The following is a 16,087-nucleotide window of genomic DNA, read 5'->3' on the forward strand; positions in this document are numbered from 1 at the left end:
TAAGAAATGTGCTCTGCTGTTGCTCACTCATTTCCTTTGTTGCTGTTTAGTTAGCTAACAATAATTTTTTTTGGTTCTATTTTGTAAATTTGTGTCATCCAGAAGCGCTCATTGTCCTGCGGGAGTCATTTATACATATTTGAAACTCCAGTTTTGGTTAGTTATTTTTTTATCAAAAACAACACAACAAAATAGTTTTTTGGAAAAAAACTGCTGTTTTGTATCAACTTTTCCAAACATACAAAAATATTACCTCTTGGGGGAGTTTGATCCAAGTCCAACAGCGCTCAAGATACACATTTTACCGCCCCCGGAACTCAGTATCAGCAGATCGCCTGAAATTTACAACAGTTGTAATACTACCTTTTTAAAAGCTATAGACACCAAAAATTGAAATTAATGACAACAATATTCCTCAATGGGTTCAACAGAGGTATTTCTTCAAGTACTTGTACGTATTGTAAATCATACATCTTTGAACAATTGTAAGCTAAAAAGTTGAAAATATAACAATTTTTATTTGTTTGTTTTTATTTTACGAGAACTAACCAAAACTACATCGTTTGATGAAATTATTAGTTTCATTTTAAGAAAGGATAATAATAATGCCTTATAAATTTAAAATAAATGGACGTTCAGGTTTGGCGGCAACCATATTTTTATTAGCAATAAAATGCATTTAATTTTCAGCGTTTGACAAATTGCATAACAAGCGATGGTCTGTAAAGTCCATCAGTTATTTACATTATTAGACATAAACGTCTACATTTGAAAATCATTTTTCAATCGTAAACTTTAATGGTATTCTAAGTATAGTTTGGTTTAAATTATCATTAATCACAAAATTTCTTTAATTTATAAACTAGTATAAAACCCGAGCACTATCGAAATGTTACTCTTTTTACATTCACATCCTTAATGAATGTACAGTTAAAGTATCCATTTTAATTGAAATTAATATTATTTGTTTTTAATTTACAGGTGACTGATACTTGCGTGGGCAGTTTATTTAGGGCAGTAGGGCAACTAATATTTGTTATTTTTGATGAGGTCCAGTTGTGTTTGGGTTTTGTTAAATAAATTTCGATGGATTTGTATAGAATAAAATATAGGAAAGGTTATTAACTACATGAAGCATAGTTTCAACGAACACTTAGAGGAAATAAGTTTATTAAAAGCTTTAAGTGAATCTGTATTTGTTGTTATGTATTTATTTAAAATGTTTGGTGCCGGTTTAGCTTGAGATGTTTGCCTAATATTGTTTCAGGTTAGTTTTGGTTAGTTTCAGTTTAGGCTATGCGGTATATATATGCTTTGCTGCCTACCGATTTTTCAATAATTCAGAAACAAAAATTAAATCAAGTCTTTACAATAAAAGGTTTAAAACTAACCATCCGATTTAGTTTTTGATTTTGCACTTTTAATATTGAATGCGTGCTAAACCATGTTTATGCTGGGGTAGACAGCAATTTTTTTTGTACCCAAGCACTTATTATACCATCTCAGGTTTGCATGTCTGTTAGTTATGTAAAAATGTTTGTTAACCTTTTTGTTAAGGGAAATATTAATAAAAATGTTCTAAATTTTTCCACTATCCTTATTGACTTGAATTCTGTCTGAACGTCTAAATTTTGTTTTTTTAGTGCATATACTACTAGACATATAACCTTTAAAGCCACCATGATGAATTTTTTTTATATCGACCTTTGAATACCCTCAAAGGCAACCAATAAGATTTAAGATTTCAATTTAACCAATCAGATTTTGCAAGGTTCAATAATAAATAATTAAAAGAATATTAACGAGTTCGGTGCGGTGAAGACCGCGGTTTTGAAAGAAACTGGCGCCAAATGCAAGAGCAGCTAAGTTTCGCAGTAGTGGCCGCTAACCAGTATATGAAAAATAATGAAATAACAGTGGACTAATTTGAGAAACAAATCCGGGGAGTACAACACACAAAATATTTGTGGAATGGAATCACTGATAGAAGCACTGTTCCGTTATGGACTAATGGTATGAAGTATGCAACAAATAGTATCCCTTAAAGGTGATTCATTGCTATGTTTTAAAGGTTATATTAAAAAATGGAGGTGATATTCTGTTCGCTTTTTGTATAGTAGATATCCTTAGTATAAAACAAACTATATTTACGTGGTATACAACTTTGTCTAGAACAACGCCCAACAAACAGGCATCTGCCACACTCATATACAACGAGTGGTAAAACAAACGATTTGTTCAGTATTCCCACTAGTCAAAAAGTATAAAGCAAAAAATTTTTAAACTACTTAGGGTCTAAAATGTATAATGTGATTCCTAAAAGTATAAGAAACCTAACAATAGTTATTTAAGGAGACTTAAAACGTTCATTTCGGAAAAAAATTGCATTTACTAATAATCTACGAACTTTACTTTTAAAATTACTTATTACTATTATTATTAAATAAATAAATAAAAATAAAACAAAAATTATGTTATCTAATAGCTATACGGTTTAGCCCATTGGTAGCAATTTATTTCTGAAAAGGCTTATAAGTTATCAAATGCAAAATACGGAAGGGGTACTTCGAAATCTATTTTCAGAAATCATTTTTTTGCCATTTTTCGTTTTTTAACCGCACCTTTCTATATACAGGATGGCCCAAAGGGGTTTATTCATTTCAATGCGTGTTAGTTCGGCTAATAAAAACGACATTCATGTGGAACAAATTTTGTCCGACTTCTGGACAGCCAGTTAATCCCCCCCTCGCGCTTAACGGAAAATAATTCTCATAACTTTCATGGAAAGGTTTGCAGTGTGTGAGGTGGCTCAACCTCTTGAAACCAAGTATTGTCATTGAAACCAGCAAAATTATCGAGTTCTGCTCGATAATGATAACCACTTGCCGATTTTATTAGAAAACGTTCCTTTACAAACGAGAAGAGATATGCGGCTGTACACGATGGATGTTCAGCACACTTTTCTCAGGAATTTTGAAATTTTTTAGACCAGACGTACCGGAACCGTTGAATAGGAAAGGATAATTTGTTTCCGTGGCCTGCCAGAACTGCAGACCTTACAATCATGGATTTTTACCTTTGGGGACGTAAGTATAAAGATATTCAGCTGTGGTTTTCACTGACTTATTGGACTCTTGTTTGACTGTCAAATGACGTAAAAAAATTGGCTATAATTTTTTTTCTATTTTTTTATAATATGCCAGAAAACGCCGTCTGGCGACAGAGCACTTATTCGCAATAATCTCTCATAGCACGTTTGAGAGCTTAGGGAAGCTACTGTTTATCGACTCCAAGCTTATGAAAATTCATTTTGGAAGTTATCGACATTTATTTCCGGAAATGTTGGAACACCCCCACCACTTATTTTTAGAGACAAAGTAAAAAGCATCTACCAAAAAAAAATTGTCTCGGGTTTAAAACAGGGTTCACTCTAAATATTATCAATATAAGATAATTTTGCAGAAAACGGGTTTTAAAATTCAAGATGACAATGACAGAACCTCAAAAATAATGTCCAGTGTTTTCTCTTGCCCATATTTTAAATAATTTTTGTTTTCAAATTTTTGAGAACATCGGTTTCTCTAATAATATAACTTGTTGTCCTTACGGGAACATCCGGTATATGCTTAATACAATTCCTATATCTCGAATCAATTCTAGCGTTGTCCATTGCTTGATATAGGACCCAGAGCTCCACAGAATCAAACGCCTTATGATAAACAAGAACTTCATTTATCAATTTGTAGATATAAATATATTCAACTTTTACGCCTACGCTAATCTGACTGACGAAACTGACGAATTAAACTATACCGATCTGTAAAATATTCACACCTTGTGTGAACGATTCCAAGCTGATTTACTTGGCAATATGTAAGTTTCCTCTCGGCACTTATTTTGAAAAATTTATTTTGTTTTACCGGAATGGCATCGATTAAGGTGCGAAAGAAGGATACGACCATCTTCAGGGTTTGGTCGAATTAGATTTTCAACGACGGGTTATGCATAAGGAAGGGGCTGGCAATAGAAAATTTTTTGCAATTTATTATCTGTTGCGAGCTATTTGCTTAAAATATTAGCGGATTTCGACAAATAAATAAATAAACGATGACTCCTCTCGACGTCCTTTTATTTGCATTTCCGTCATTGTTTTAAATAAGGCGCGACGATTTTTAATGCTTAATTGCTTCCGTAACGATGGACGTAGTCCATTAAGAAAATATTGCTCGACAAACAAGCGCGCAGCGTGTTTATTTTTTTCCGCCGCGAATTGAAACTTAATTTGTTAATGGGCCTTTCCGCGTATACTCATTTACGATGGCAAACGGCGAAATTGGCAACGATCCATGTAAACGTATGCCTAATATTTTAAAATTATCGGGTGTTTTTGTTTCGAATTTCAGGGCCTGCTTAAAAGTTTGTGTGTGTTTTTTATTCAATATACTAACCGACGGAAACGGTTGGTTCGAAAATTTTCCGTTCTTATTTTCAGAAATTATTTTTAGAAACGATCTGAAAGAACCCAGCAAATTTGAATCTGATAATCTGTGTTTGTAGGAGGTTTGTTCTGGTCACTGTTAAAAATTAACAAGAAAACATTGTAATATTAACTTAAATTTAACAAAAACAACATTTAACAAACAAAACAAAATAAACAAATACATAAAAAGATAATAAAACAATCAATGTAGGTAGGTAGGTTTTACATTACAAGGTAATTGTATTGTGTAAGTTCAAATTTAAAGAATTTCTAATCGACGGTATCGGGTGTGCATTACGCGTTGCGCAGGAATGAGCCTGAAAAGAAAAAGAAGAAGAAAAAAGATAGATGAACGTAGATGATAAATACTGGGAAAATGTGTTCTACAGGATTCTCTATAGTCCAAACCAAGAAGAATTCAGAGGGCTTTTTTTTTAAGATGAAACACTCTGACTGCATAATTAGATCCACCCCATATTTCATTTTAGAGTGAAATAAAGCGAAATACACCCTTGTCATAACTGGAGTACTAAGACATTGCGTGAGCTTTCGCAGTTCGCATCGTTAAGCTAGGGTAAAAAAAGAAGGGAAGAGAGAGGAGAGAGAGAGGGAGAGAAAATCTCACTGTTAATTAGCAAAAAATGCAACTCTTTCAGTATAATCTTGCCAAATATAGGCAATATTGAAATAGGACGCCGATTGCTTACATCATATCTACTGCCTTTTTTTTAAAGTGGAATCACTTTTGCACACTTAAATTGATCTCAGAACATTCTTTAATTAATCGGCTGTTAATAGTATAGATATATAAGCAAGACGAATTGTTTTAAGCTTAAATGGCTTGGTTCCTGATATATAAGATTACTGTGATTGTTATTTAAATTTAGAAGGTCAATTCAGTTTAAGTCTGAAAAATAAATATTACCGTAAACCGGGGTTAGTTTAGACTGACGGGGTAACTTTATAAAAACCTGATTTTTATTTTTGAACCGTTCTGGCGGGATTACTTTTACAACTAGCGCCAATCGATTGAAACAGAAAAATATTTTTCGCAACACTGATTAATGTGTTACCAGTGATATCAGCTGTTTTCAGTTTGTCGTCGTAGCCTCTTCTGGTGCCACCAACTGAGCAACCTGTTGAATTCCGGTGAGTTATTTTCTGATTACACAACTATTTAAGATGATTTTGTCTTTTTTTATTTCTGTGACTCAATTCTACGATTTACTATGAATTAAAACACAAAACAACACAAATTCAAGGGGTAACTTTAATACATGGGGAATTCTGAACATGGCCATGGGGTTACTTTAGAACATCATGTGATTTATACAGGTATCTTTTTGTTTGTTGTAGATACGGTATTCCAATTGCGACTATAGCTTTGTATATGAAGGCACAAAAAGCAGCCACGGTAGAAGCTCAGACTTATTCAGCCTTAAGTCGGCAGGTCGTCCAACTGTGTTCTCCCGCGAGGAAGAGGAGGTTCTGACAAGCCACATCCTGGCAGTAGCAACCTATGGCTTTCCTGTTTGCGTGAATAATCTCAAAGTCATTGTCAAGTCATACCTGGAGAAGTGTGGCCGGAATGTTTCTGTTTTTAAAGATAACCTACCTGGAAGTGACTGGGTCAAACTTTTCATGGGAAGGCATCCTGAAATCTCTCAAGGAGCGCCAAAAAATATATCATTGAGCCGTGCCTCTGTGGATAAAACTGTGATTATAGACTATTTCAAACATTTTGAAAAAGAGGTTGAGGGGGTACCACCTTCAAATATTTACAACTATGATGAGACAAATTTCGTGGATGGCCCAGGATGCCCAAATGTACTTGTGAAAAGAGGTACCAAGTACCCTGAACTTATAAGAAATGCAACGAAAGCCTGCACCACAGTAATGATCTGTGGGAATGCTGCTGGAGATTTGGTACCACCATATGTCATCTACCGAGCAGAGAACGTCTATAACACTTGGACTGAGGGAGGGCCACCAGGTTGCAGGTACCATCGTTCTAAAAGGGGGTGGATCGATTCCTACATATTTGGTGATTGGTTTGAAAACCACTTCTTAACATTCGTTAGAAGACAACAGGGAAAAAAGGTTCTCTTAGGAGACAATTTATCTTCTCATTTCAATTTTGATGTCATAAAAAAATGTCAAGAAAATGACATTGTCTTCGTGGCTCTTGCTCCCAATGCAACCCACCTTCTGCAACCACTAGATGTGGCATTTTTTAGGCCATTAAAGGTTCAATGGCGGAAAACGTTGGACGCGTGGAAAGTGACTCCTCAAGGGAGAAGGTGCGGGACAGTGCTGAAGGATATGTTCCCCAAATTACTTAGAACCACCTTAGAAACCTCGGAGCAACACCAACTTGCAAGCAGGATTCCGAAAATGTGGAATTTTCCCATTGGACCCGAATAAAGTTCTCGAAAGGTTAAGTGACTCTATCTGTAAAAAGGCCGACTTCAAGGACAAGATTCATGAAAGCTTTGTTGAACACCTGAAAAATATTCGAACTGAGTGTGTTGCAAAAAAGCCACGCAAAAAAAAGCTGATTATCCAAGCTGGGAAGGGCATTACAGCGGATGATCTTAAGGATCCCAAAGACGTTCCAGCTGTTCCCGCAACGAAAAAGAAGGGAAAGGCCAAAATGTGAAACCCAAGGGCAAAAAAAGAGCCAGGCGTGCCTCTTATGAATCCGAGTGCTCCACGGCTGGTAGTCTGAACAGTGATGACTTGCCATATGCTGAAAGCGATGAAAGCCCTCTCAATTTCGAATCAGATATGTCAGATGAAGAAGCTCTACTCCCCATAGACAGCCGTCTTGCTCCTTGAACAAGTCACCAGATCTTTCCAGAACCACCGCAACCAGCAATGTAGGACTATGTAGCTGTAGTTTACGGTGGACGGAAATACCCGGGGAAAGTTGTACAAGAGGAGGATGGAGAGTTTGAAGTAACATGCATGAAAAAATCTGGAAAGTGGTGGACGTGGCCACAAGAAGAGGATAAGCTGTGGTTTAATCCTAGCCGCATCTGTTGCAGTATTCGAATCCCGAGGATCATACCTGTAGAGAAAGCACTGTTTTCAGTTGACTTGAAGCCATAAATCAAAGACTGCTGTGAGTGCACCTTGGATAATGTTCACGATATGAGAAACATTTCAAGCGCCTCATTTATTTTAAAAAGTTTGTGATTTCTGTGCCTTATTCTTAATTTTTTTTCGAGCGTTGGTAATTTTTTAATTTTATTCTTTTCAACTTCTAGTTCAAGTTTTATTTTCTAAACATTGCGGTTTTATATTTAAAAAACACGCTAGATGTGATTTCAAGCTTTTTTCAACCGATGTTTTATAATAAAAGAAGTTTTCTATGAATTTCTCTCTTTTCAATTTGATTCAAATCTTATTCCTGTCAGAGTAGCATGCTTAGAGTGGTAGGAACCACTTTTCATTTAAATCCAGCTTTTCAAACAAAAAAAATTATGGAAATATTGATTTTTGTCATTAAAAAAAAACTCAGGTCATTGATCCGTACTTCTTCAAAAACGATGATGGCCACAACGTTACAGTCAATGCTGATCGGTATAGAGCTATGATTACTAACTCTTTCATTCCTGAATTGAATAACCATGATGTCCAGGAGATGTGGTTTCAACAAGACAGCTCATGCCACAATCGATTTATTGAAAGACACGTTTGGTGACCGCCTAATTTCACGTTTTGGACTTGTGAATTGGCCTCCAAGATCTTGTGATTCTGTGGGGCTATGTTAAGTCATTGGTCTATCCGGATAAGCCACAAACGCTTGACCATTTGGAAGACAACATTCGCCGTGTTATTGCCGATATACGGCCACAAATGTTGGAAAAAGTCAACGAAAATTGGACGTCCAGATTGGACTACATCCGCGCCAGCCGTGGCGGTCATATGCCAGAAATCATATTTAAAATGTAATGCCACAAGATTATCTTTCGGATAAGTAAAATTTGTGCCAATCGAATAATTCATCGTTGTTTTATTGCAACTTAAAGTTCTATACATCGAAAAAAAAACACCCCTTATATGGGTTAAAATCATCTCATCCGATAGCACAACTTGATTTTAAAATACATCTACTTAGTTTAAAATTTATTAGTCTCCAAGAATCCTTGCTTTTAAACAAAATTATTAAATGCCAGCATTTTTGTTGCTTACTTCTTGCTGGAATTAAATTATTTTTTAAATTTCTGTAAATATTGATGCAAGCGAGATCTTTTTTTGAGTCGCAAAATATTTTTATTGTTGATAATATATCTCTTTTTGTACGAAGTAAGTTGGTAATAGTATATTATGCAACAAGTGCGGTAAACGGCATTTGACTCATTAGTTTATTTGACACGAGCGGAGCCCAGCGGAGCGAGTTTTTAATAAACGCGTGAGTTGAAAAGTTTACCGAACGTGTTGCATACTATACTTTCTCTACGACCGTTAGTTTTTGGGTACATTTTCGCAAAACACGGTTTATGAGACCTACTTCCTTATAAAGTGTTAAGGTTTTTAAATTTTTCGGTTTCTTTCATAGATTTTATGTATTCATGGCTCCATTGCGCCCCTTGAATGCTTTTTCAGTGAACTTCTGGCGAATACAAAATTAGTTTTCGGTCTTACATATTTATTTATACAAGCAAAGGTTGCTCAAGAGATTGGTTGGAGTAGCCCAATTATAAAACAACACGAATTAGAAAAAATAACAATAATGAGTTAGGTAGAAATACATAAACAAAAAATCTGAAATAAATCAAATAACGAAGGGAATGAATACGCGTAGAGTCGTGCAGCAATCTCAGTAAAATATAATAGACATTTAGTTCGTAATACATTTTTTAGAGGCTCTTAAATCATTAAGTAATTACAATATTATTGTATAATATTATATAATATAAGAGGAGAGTTAGAAAGATAATTAGCTGTGAAAGCCGGGATACTAAAAGTAGGTCTGTTGCGAAGGGTAAGCATAAAATAAGAATATAATTCACACAAAACTCTGAATCGATAGGATTATTTACTATCTTACAAGAAATATAAGAAAATATCGAAAAATGTGCCTTTGTCTATTAAAACGAAAATTAAGAGCTGACTGTTGACGAATACTCCAGAACCCTTGTTACCATACTGCAATATAATGTAATTAAAGAATCTTGGTTCTTAAAGTTTTCAGTAGTTCTTAGAATAAATCCCAAACTACGCAGTGCTTTCCCAATGATCTCTATATGAGACTCGAACAACCGTTAAAGTCCAGAATAACTCCCAAATCTTTAACAACATTAAGACGTTTTAATATTGTTTAATTTTAAGTTCACATTTGAATTCCACGAGAGGTTCAGCTTAGAGAAAACTATCAACATCTAAGTGAAGTCGATTCAGAGCGCAGTACTGTTTAAGTAAGTAGAACACGTACTTTGAAAGTCCAGAAAAGTTCATATATCATATAAAAACAAAACAAAAGCAGGGAACCCAAATGCGAACCCTGCGGAACCCCAGAAGTCACATCCAAGCAAGCCGATCTTATTCCATTAACAGAAAGACCAAACCTTTTATTCTTTAGATAATTTTCAGTGCTTTGAATATATTTTTTACATAATTTTTTACATTTCTTTAAAGGGCCGAGAAAACATTATAATCACATGTGTTATGGAGAACTTTCCACCTTCTTTCCAGACTGAAATGAATCCTCCCAATTATAACTACTTATCAAATTCAATCAATGACTGAGTAATTGGCATTATTGAATTTTATTTTTTCATAAGAAGTTCTGGGCAAATGTCTAACTCATTTTAAGTGTAATTAACGAACGAATTATTACATTTATTTACGAAAACCTTATCAAGGTTAATTAGTAGAAGATCAAGAACTTTATTGTTCTGATTTACGATATGGTTGAATAGTTTAAAAAAGAAATCACCTTCAATTTTTTAGTTAATGTTTTACGTAATTTTTAAAATTATTTTCTAATTCATCCCACATTGATAGCTATAAATGTAACAGATTTTCGTAAGGCCGCGGTACAAGTTGTCAAAGAATATATCACCATAATCAAATAGATCTAAAACTAAACTCTCGCATAGAAGAAATTTTTGTCTTTGGAGCTAAATAGTTTTTTATCTTATTTATCAGATACGTCGCTGTCAAAAGTAATAGCGAGATTTTTTTGCTAGAACGATTGGGATAGTTTAGGTTAATTTTAGATTGCACTCTATATGTTCTCTCACGTTTTTGTTTTTGTCTATTACTATCAGTTGTGACTTTTAAATTGAGGTGTTATGCAAATATGTTTAGTTGTTGCAAATCTTATTTTAGTCTCTCTTGTGTTTCTAAAATATTCCGTTTCGGTGGGAAATTGTTAGCGAAAACTCAAAAACCGCGAAAATTCCTATTCAATAGTTTGACTACATTTTTTATAATATCTGCATTTTTTAATCTGGGTAAGATTGGGTAAAATTATGTTTTTACGTCCAATATGTGCCTCTCTTTGCGCGTGCGTCAGTGTTTCCGGAAAATTACGTTATACAGGGCGGGGACAAAAATCATTCATTTGACTACTTCGCTGTCTTTATAAAAATCCGTGTCTTGCTAAAGACTAGTTTTCCCGGTCTAACGAACTATAGAAACAAAGCAGACATAATGAAAGCGAGTTATTTGCCACCTGGTATCAGACTGCACATTAGATTTGAGAACAATGGTAGAAATGAATTGTTATCGAATTTTTCATTTTTAAAATTGAGCAACGACATGTTTAAAAATAATTCGTATGTGACAAAACAGTTTTTTTTTAATTGTAGCTGAAGCTATGTTTTTTTTCGAAAAATGCTTTTATACAAAAAAGGAGGGGGCACTATAAATGACATTTTCGTTTGAGGTATTTGCAATACAACACGAAATTATTTGCAACACGTAAATATTTTCATAATTTTATATTCCATTGGGGGTTTAAAAAGTCTTTGATTTCATTTGATTGATTTTAAAATAATACTCGAATCACGTGATAACTACTATCTCAACTTAAAATGTAAAATATTGATATACTATCAAATCATAATTAAAAGTTCATATTACAAAAACATTTTTGTTAGTGATTTCACCATATTTCCGACCTCAAATATACTGACAAATGTACATTACGATTTTGCCAAACGATATCAACAAGAAAATCTGGCTCGAGTGTGCTCGATTTGTTATATTTAATTTTTAAAATTGTGGCGTTTTGAGTTATTTTAAAATCAGTTAAAGTATTCGCACAATATTTTTACATGGTATTCAGAAAGATCATCATGTACCAATGAAAGGAGGTGACTTTTTGGCTCATATTAAAAAATGGTTTATACAAACCTAATTAATTAAGTGTGTATAGCCTTTTACCCTATAAGTAGTCGAAAGCCTTGGATATAGACAACTAGTTTTTTTGAAATAAAATATAATAATAACTACATTTAAATAATACTAGCCTTAACTAAATTTTGATTTACCATCGCATCGTATTTAGAGGAAAAATTAAATCCTTAAGGAATTAATTAGAAACGTGTAGCAGTATATAAATTTGATCACAATAATATTATATCAAAATAAATTTTAAGTTCCTATCATCTAAACATTTATTTACGATATTTGGGTATTTAAACTATGTCTTCAAAGTCGATGTCAATGTCGAAGCGTTTAGGTATATACAAATTCTTTTAGGTTTAGTGATAATTGTTACAGCCTATATATAAAAATATATGATACAAAATTCAAAGATGCTTTATGTTTCTTTAAAACACGATATTCGTAATAATAATTTTTATGTCCTATTGTACTATTATAATAAACCGTAGCCTAGAAAAATGATTTAAACAATTCAAAATCGATATTTCATAATTTTCTTTTGTGGTATTACTAGAATACTATGATTTTAAATGAACAATTTAAAATAAAATCTAGTTATTAACAAATTAATTGTGCGAAAAATATTTTTACTTCAAATTTTTTTCTTTTGCTGGGGATTAAGCTTGTTCCCTATGTGCTGCTATTGTTTATTTACAATTTAAAAAACAGTCATTTTAGACGATTTTTTTTTGCCGTAACTTTTTTGTTTATTAACGAATTCTTTCAAGCCATAACTCATTTTGGAAGTATTTTCAAGGCGTAAACTTTTTTTCGAAAAAATCACAGCTTCAGCTACAAGTCAAAAAAATTGTGTCTTCACATACGCCACTTTATTTATTAAAATACAAATAATTGCGCAACTTTAAGAATGAACCATTCCTACCATTGATGACAGTTGCCTCGAAAATCACCTCTATTTTACTCTAATTCGGCTTTGCTTAAAATGTGGGCCGGCCGGCGTAGATTTCGAAACTAAATGTGACGAAAGCTTTAAAAAAATCGCAAGATTTTCGAGATAATTTTACGCGCTTTTCGCGATCGACGCGTGCCAGAAATAACCTGCGCGTCGGATGTCGGTGGCGACGCATATTTTGAGATGTTTGGTAAAATAACAGCGCCGCTACTCACCAGCGACTAGTTTTGCTTTTGGTCGCCGCCACGCATAAATTTTTTTATCCCTTTCGGTCAGTATATGTTCTCAGAATACCGAGGGTCCGAACGGCAATCGATATTAGACCGGAAAACTATCGGAAAACGACTAAAAACTGTCGAACGCGAGTTTGGCGGACGCGTGACTACCCGAGTTGGCGGCTGAAGCGGTCCGTTATATTCGCACGATTTTAATTTTAGAACCGCCATCGCTAAACGTAGTCCGACGGCTAGCGTTTTTATAGTTCGCTTGGATGTTGTTGCTGCCTAACGTCGACCTCTCTAAGACATCATTTTTTATACATTCTGTCGAAGTCCCTAGCGGTGTGTCCATGTAATGTAGCACTATTGCCCTGATTGCACTGTTATAGGTTTATTTTTAACAGGATTTCTTAATATTTTTTATTATATATATATTTCTTATTATATTTTATTTTATATCAAATGTTGTAGAATAGAATTGAATTGAATTTGACTGCTTTGGTATAATAGAATCTTAGAGTTACAGCAAAGCAAAACCATAATTATATGAGTTATTAAAGACAATTCATTTAACAAACAATAAGTTAAGCTAGACCGACGCAGGAGGAACGCGGAAGATTTGCAAATAACATAAACATAACAACACATGTTTCAGCCATGACGACTGCCCGGTCCTCTTCTACATTCAATCTTGCCCCCCGTCATTAATCTCAAGAATTCCTGTCTTGCGTCTTTTGATGATTCCAAGAATTTTCCTGACCGCATTCAGGACGCAATTCCATACATTACAATCGAATATATATAAGACTTCACAAATCGGTATCTGATATTTAGTGATAGTATGGGATTTGCAGGAATTCTCTTCATTCTAAGAAAAGCAATTCTAGCAATTTCTATACGGGATCGAATCCGAGATACCTGAATTTATTGATCTGTTCTATTCTTTCAATGTATGTAGTTATGTTCGTGTTCACATTGTTATTTCTGGAAATTACCATCATTTTAGTTTTTTCAGTGTTTATCGCATCTCTCTCTCTCTCTCTCTCTCTCTCTCTCTCTCTCTCTCTCTCTCTCTCCTTCTCGTTATCATAACGGTGTCATCTGCATGTATCTACCGAATGTTGTTGACTAATCTCCCGTTCACCTTTATGCCTTCTTGAATGTTTTCAATGTTTGTCAAAGGCCCTTTCATAGTATATACAACAGAGATTTATGATTAAGCCCAAACAGTGCCTTTCTAGTCTCAAAGATGAACCGAAACCTGAATTGTTCTTGTCTCACATATTGGTTGCACTTTGTACATATCCTATTCTATTTCTATTTCTTCTTGGTCTATTGTTTGTTATTGTGTGACTGGGATACTGGACTTGTGCGTTTTGTTATTGTTTGATATAACTTCCTTTATTTTTTGAGCTTATTAAATATACTGTCTTTATTCTCTAATTCTTCGACCTCTCCGTATCGTTTTTCCACTCCAGTTTTCCTTTACTTCTTTTATAAGTCTGGTAATTTTTTGTTGATATCTTTGTTGTGTTGTTGTTAATGCTGCCTTTTTGTTTACATTCTCTTCTTTCTCCCATCAGTAACAAGCTTTTCTCAATCATCCATTTTTGTTTGGATTGTTGTCTCCGAGTTCAACAACAAAATTCTTCTACACAGTAGAAACATTGGTCCAGGACATATAAATTAAATTTTTGTTGTGGTTTTGAAAATTCACCTTCTTATTTTTGCCCAGCAGACAATAAAAATCTTAAAATCTAAGCAATTCTTTTGACATTTAGGTACTCGAAATTTTAGAATTTCAATATTACAATTCCTCAAGTTCTAATTATAAAGATTTTGCAGTGGCTGGTAGTTATCTTTACCAAGAAAAATGATTTTATTGCACCCATGGGTAAGAAGGAATCGTAAAAAATTTAAAAGAAATGAATTTTCGTTACAACTCCAAACAGTAAATGACTGTTAATAGAGTAAGACGTAAAAGATAGATTTGTCGATGGTGGCTTACTTGATTTTTAATAAATAAGAAGAAATATCAGAAAAAGATGCGGAAAATGAAGATTGTAAATTCGATTAAACCTCTTTGTACAAAATTTGTTGTCGACGATGTAAAACGAGATATACATATAGAAATAATTATTATTTCTCTGGCCTCCAACAACTATCGTTCTGACCACCCGGAACATTTTCGTATTATTCTTACTTCTATATATGTTTTTATTTACTTGATCTTAGAATAATCAGTATTTCAATTATCTGCTTATCTCTATAATTAAAGTGATGTCCTTTCTTGAAAGTAGCTTCTAAAAGTCGCTGTAATACTATTTATAGACCGACGCACGATAAATAGTCATGACTGTAATTTGTTTATCTACGCCTAGGCATTTTTGGCGTAATAAATCAACCCAGTCCAAGATAGTAGTAAGGAAATTGAAAAGAAAAATATATGAATACACTCTCTTGTATTGCAAACTGTATACTTGTAAAAAAGTAAATAGTTTGAATATTGGAACACCAGTTAACTCCACTGTTCTCCCAATGCCTACTTTCATGGCCATGATTTTAGAAGACTTGCATTAAAAAATATAAATTATTAACGGTTTTTTATTTGCTATTTTAAATTTTAAACGTTCAAATAAACAATCTTCTTGCAGCACATATTCAAATAACGTTTTCTTTTTAGTTCGTTGCTCTACTCGTTGGTTTATCGAGGCTTATGTTTATGATAGTACTGGACTATACAAATTCTGTTTGTGATGAATCAAAGTTACTTGAACATTGGTAAATAGTAATCACATTGTTATTGTCACATTTATTATTCTAATAAACTACCTGTAGTAGCACCACTCTCACATTAGTTTCATACACCAAACTCGTCTTTCTATTGTATGTAATTTAATTATTATGAAGATCTTAGAAACTGAAATACGGAAAATTATTAACGCAAAGGAACTTTAGCCCTTAAGTTGTCCACTCCGCTTAATGACCCCTGCCAACGCAAATTTATTATATTATATCTCTCTCGCATTAAGATACAGAACATTGTGAATAAAACAAGCAAATGTAGAGGAATCA

At 33.7% G+C, this 16,087-nt stretch overlaps 1 protein-coding gene across 4 annotated transcripts in view; it reads right to left on the reverse strand.

The window, feature by feature from the left end:
- The window catches only part of LOC132698494 (FMRFamide receptor), a 32,276-nt gene extending 19,082 nt beyond the window's left edge, over nt 1–13,194 (reverse strand). For 3 of the 4 annotated variants that reach the window (XM_060664600.1, XM_060664597.1, XM_060664598.1), the window contains exons 1-2: nt 13,010–13,193; nt 254–335 (exon numbers count right to left, since the gene is read on the reverse strand). The gene's annotated coding sequence lies outside the window, so the exon portion shown is untranslated. Of the gene's footprint in view, nt 1–253; nt 336–13,009 lie in introns of all 4 variants that reach the window. The other variant, XM_060664599.1, reaches the window with a different exon arrangement.
- Between the last annotated feature and the right edge of the window lie 2,893 nt (nt 13,195–16,087).

Source organism: Cylas formicarius, unplaced genomic scaffold (genome assembly GCF_029955315.1).
Source record: "Cylas formicarius isolate icCylForm1 unplaced genomic scaffold, icCylForm1.1 PGA_scaffold_2__14_contigs__length_35257938, whole genome shotgun sequence".
Classification (NCBI taxonomy): Eukaryota; Metazoa; Arthropoda; class Insecta; order Coleoptera; family Brentidae; genus Cylas; species Cylas formicarius.